The following is a 5,498-nucleotide window of genomic DNA, read 5'->3' as shown; positions in this document are numbered from 1 at the left end:
ATCCAAAATTGACTTTGAAGCTTATAGATTTAGTCATTTATTAATTTCTATCTATTTAACTGTCAAAATTGGCCAAATTATCATGAAGCAGAACTTCATGAACAAAAAATGAGAGTTTTTTCTTTCGCTTTCAAATTCAAAAACCATATCTATTACAAGTATTTATGCTATATCGATTTATATTTTTGTTGACAAAGTCAGTAGGCATATTTATTGTCCTTTTATTCGAAAAGTCTAGTTTGATTTTACGCTTTGTTATTTGTGAATGAAAGAAAATTTGCTGGCCACATTCTAACATGAAAAATAAATTTTTAGATAAGTTAGTTTATCATTTTATATCATGGCGGGTGAATCATGATTTTTTTTTTTGCTTAACATTTCCATGATTTTAATAACATTATCTCCCTCTCTGATCATAATTAAAAAAATTTGCATCTTTTTCTCGACTAATTCTTAGGTATTTCCAAAGTATGGAGAATTGCGCTCTCTTCTTTCACATTTATGATGAAGTTTGCTCATTAAATTCATGGTAGGGTATACCATGAATATAAAAAGAAGAAACACTATTTTACTATACTATGGGACTATCTAAAAATTTTCCCTTTATCCCCCCCTCCTATTTAGATGTATTCATATAGCTCTCATAGAGCATTAGTATTGATGGTGTTAAAAAGCTATATTACTATTTTTAGCACCACCAAATACCAAAATGTGGCTACATTGGTGGAGCTAAAACCATATTTTTGGCTCCATAGCTACAGTGCACAACTTCTTTTAGGTGTGCACTGTAGCTCATATGTAAAAAAAAGAAAATGATAATAATAAATAAATAAATAAATTATTGTGTCCACACTACTTTTTAATTTAAAAAAAAAAAAAAAACTCTTTTGGTTGTGTTCACATTGCTTTTTAATGAATTTTTTATATTATTTTAATCAAATAGCTAAAAATATAGATCATTAATATTGGATGTCTTGTAAAATAAAAAGATAAAATAGATAAAATAATTTTTTACGGAGTCATATTGCTAAATTTATGACTCCGCTAATGTGGATGCTCCAACAAATATAATATAATAGTATTAGTTATAATGGTCGGTTTGTATCCACCAACAATGTTCAAGTGCATTTGCAATTTATTAATGTTGGCTAGAAGCGAATAAAAAAGAATGAAAGGAAACAATAAAAGTCCTCAAAGCTAAGAATGATTAAAAAATAAAAAACTTTGAATAGGCTAACAAATTAAACACAGGAGTTTCAAAAACTAAAAAAATTAAACTTCATAAATAAAAGATATATATAAAATAAAATTATAGTCTCAAAAAGTAACAAGTTAAATCCTGATATTTCGAATGGTAATAAATTAAACTCTTAACCTATACAAAATCTCAAACACCATGCATGGACTTCTCAACTTTTTATATAATTGCAACTCACTCTCTGCCCTCCAATGACATTCCAATAACGCTATAAACAGCGAATTTTATAATTTTTTTTTTTTCATAACATCAGTGGCAGATTGTGATTAGTGTGCAACATCACTTTTATGTAGGACCATCGTTAGCATATATTATTTTTATTATACATCAATTACAACTTATCACTTCATCCTAATAAAATTATAAAATCGGTTGTGCATTTTGACTTATTGTATAACTGTGTGCCAGGATGTGTTAAAACTGAGTAGGATGATAGAGAAATAACCATAGGCAGCGCTAGATGTATTTCAAGGGTTCAAATGAACCCCCTGACTTTTTATTAAAAAAATATTATATATATATATATATATAAAATATTTTTTACCTGTTTAATTTATCATTAAAAATAAATTTGCACACTTGGCTTAAATCTTGCACACCCTGATCACATATTCACTTTTTTTTCCCCCTCAACTCACTAACTTTATAACTAAAAATTATTATAACATAATAACAATACACATACATGTTTCAAACCTTATGTATTTCTTGATTATTAAATTATATTAAGTTATATTATATTTACATTATACATTTATAACAAATAATAATAATAATAATGCACATATTAGACACATACGCACAACTAACAAAGACTCACTCTTTTCTCTTAGAATCAAAGATATCGAGATAGTCAAATAGAGAACAGAGATGAGATGAGATTCATGAGAGAGATTTAAGCATTTGATTAGTTAAGTAGACACTTAGTGTATTATTGATATATGGATGTATATGGTTGTGTGAGTCAATAATTCATGTAGTACAAGTGGGATGAGTTTTGCCATTTAGTTTAAAATATTTTTATAAAAACAATGACAAATAGATAGTGACAATTGCATAAAAATGTTATACAAACTCAATAAAATAAAATGGCTATATCTATTAACATTGACAATAGAAAATAATAATTGATAATGAATTATCATGTAATGATTTCGAAATATGAAAACTCATATAATGATATTATAACATTTTATGTATTTGCAACTTTTTGTTTTGTCAATAACTAAATAATTTAAATTTTCTTTTTATTAAATTTTATTTAATCTAACTTTCTAAATGACCCTCCTAACAAAAAAAAATTTCTAGAGCCGCTAGAAAAAACAACCTACCACTTGAAAAACGAATGCTTTTTCTTTCATTTTCCTTGTCTTTTTCCTATGCTTTTTCGTTGACTCAGTCAATGCCAATCCTTGGACACACGCACACAAATAAAAATAAAAATTCTAGGTTCTGCTTGACTTAATTTGGAAAATAATGTAACCAACAAAATTTAATATCAAATTCTATCATTCATCTATGGCTTTATCGCTTAATTCATTTCAATAAAAAAAAAAAAAAATCTAACATTTCTTTTCTTATGAACAAATTCTTTCATTCCAGTAAAGAATGATGTGGCCTTCTCTATATCGATTTATGAAAGTTTACAAGAAGCTTTCAATATATAGATATATATATATATATATAATTGATGCATGATAAAACCTTTAACTACCTATCCACAGCATTGACTGAAGTTTCAAATAGAATCTTGCTTTTGCGTACGTTCCACGTATCTTTCACCCTTAAATAAAGAGAAGCACGTCTTTGTTTCCCAACTCGTCCCAAGCCCATCTTTTGTTCATGACTACTATAATCTTGTTGCTTCTCTCTTTGACATTCTTTGCTCCATTCTCATCTTCAACATTTAGCAAAGGTTCATCTCTCGTCAGTGAGAGACCAACATATGTTTTAACTTCACCAGATAACGTTTTCTCTGCAGGCTTTTACTCCGTTGGTGAAAATGCTTTTTGCTTTGCTATATGGTTTAGCAACTCAAGCATTGTAGTTTGGGTGGCAAACCGTGACCATTTCTTTTTAATGGTCCTGAGGTTTCCAGTATTTACTGGCCTGAACCGTGGCTTGTAAGCTGGCAGGCTGGAAGGTCTACATATAACAATAGTAGAATTGCAGTGCTAAATTCCTTAGGAAATTTTAGTTCATCCGATGATTTTTCTTTTTTGTCAAATGACTATGGAGCAGTGCTTCATAGAAGATTGACACTTGATTATGATGGTAATATTCGATTGTATAGTTGGGAAAAAGAGAGGCAAACTTGGGTTGTTTCATGGCAAGCCATTCAGAAACCTTGCAGGATTAATGGTGTTTGTGGGGCCAACAGTCTGTGCAAGTATGTTGTTGGTTCTGGGAGGAAATGCTCTTGCCTTCCAGGACACAAGATGAAAAATGGTTCTGATTGGTCCTATGGGTGTGAACCCCAATTTGATCTCCCTCACAACAAAAACGAGTCTGTCTTTCTCCTGCTATCCAATGTTGAATTCTACGGGTATGATGTTGATTACTTAACCAATTACACCTTAGATGACTATACAAATTCATGCTTGCAATTGCACAATTGCAAAGCAGTCCAATACGCCTTTGAAAAAGGTGATTGTTTCCTTAAATCATTGTTGTTGAATGGATATCATTCCCCAGATTTCCAAAAAGATATCTATTTGAGACTCCCAAAAAACTATAGCTTTTCGTACAACAGTTCTGTAGAAGAATTTAGTTTAGATTACTCGAGGGATGGTACAATACAATTGGAAAGAACGTATGTAAAAAGCCGAGTAAATGGGATTGTGAAATTCATGCTTTGGTTTGCCTGTGGTGTGGGAGGACTTGAAGTCATATGTATTTTTGTGGTGTGGTGTCTTTTGATCAAAACCCGAAAAAGTTCAGGTGCAGACAATCAAGGGTATGCTCTTGCTGCCACTGGATTTAGAAAATTTACCTACGCTGAGCTAAAAAAGGCCACAAAGGGTTTTACTGAAGAGATTGGAATAGGTGCATGGGGTGTTGTATATAAAGGGGTATTGTCTGACAATAGAGTTCAGCAATCAAGCGTCTCAATGAAGCCAACCAAGGAGAAGACGTATTCCTAGCAGAAGTAAGCATCATTGGGAGGCTTAACCACATGAACTTGATAGACATGTGGGGTTATTGTGTTGAAGGAAAGCACAGGCTTTTGGTGTATGAGTACATGAAGCATGGTTCTTTGGCTAAAAACCTCTCTTCTAACGTACTTGATTGGAGAAAAATGTTTGAAATTTCTTTGGGTATTGCAAAAGGTCTAGCGTATCTCCATGAAGAGTGCTTGGAGTGGGTTTTACATTGTGACGTGAAGCCTCAAAACATACTTCTTGACTCTAATTATCATCCAAAGGTAGCAGATTTCGTTTTATCTAAATTACAAAATAGATGTGATCTCAATAATCCAAGCTTCTCAAAAATAAGAGGAACTCCAGGTTACATGGCTCCAAAATGGGTGTTCAATCTACCCATCACCTTCAAAGTAGATGTTTATAGCTACGGGATTGTTGTGTTAGAGATGGTGATTGGAAAGAGCACAATAATGGGTGTTCACACTACAGGTGTTGGTGTTGAAGTTGAACATACAAGGTTGGTTACTTGGGTTAGGGAGGCAAAGAATAGACAGGCAACTACAAAAACTACTACTTCTTGGATTGAAGATATCATAGACCCCACAATGGAAGGCATATAGGATATGGGTAAGGTAAAAATCATGGTTGTAGTGGCTCTGCAGTGTGTAGAAGAAGACAAAGATGCAAGACCCACCATGAGCCAAGTAGTCAAGATGCTTGTTCATTGTGAAAATGGATCTACTTAAAATAAAGAGGATCCTAATACCAGTACACGACCAACATGGCATGATGGCTCTTATGTTTTGCTTTGTTTTGATTTTCTCATTAGTTTGTTCTCTTATTTTTCTGTGTGTTTGAAATAAAATTCCAAATATATAACTGTTTGTTACTCTTTTATTAAATAATTGCATCTTTCCCCTAATAAATTCGCCAAAAAAAAAAAAATCTCTTAGAAAATTGTGACTTCAATTCACTATTTTCAGTTTCTTTATGTGTGTATGTAAAACTCATGATATTTTGTCCAATTAAACATCCATATTACCATTTTGGGTTGGACTCATGCCACTATGGTTTCCCCGTTTAGGCCAAGCCTAGCC

The 5,498-nt window shown here is 31.8% G+C and overlaps 1 pseudogene; it reads left to right on the top strand.

Moving 5' to 3' along the window:
* The first annotated feature begins 3,353 nt into the window (after positions 1-3,353).
* LOC112022285 (putative receptor protein kinase ZmPK1) lies at positions 3,354-5,231 on the top strand (annotated as a pseudogene).
* The last annotated feature ends 267 nt before the right edge of the window (positions 5,232-5,498 follow it).

This window comes from Quercus suber, unplaced genomic scaffold, assembly GCF_002906115.3.
Source record: "Quercus suber isolate HL8 unplaced genomic scaffold, Cork oak 2.0 scaffold_151, whole genome shotgun sequence".
Taxonomy (NCBI): Eukaryota; Viridiplantae; Streptophyta; class Magnoliopsida; order Fagales; family Fagaceae; genus Quercus; species Quercus suber.
Note: the sequence above shows the minus strand (reverse complement) of the source record. Positions and strands in the feature narration are given on the sequence as shown.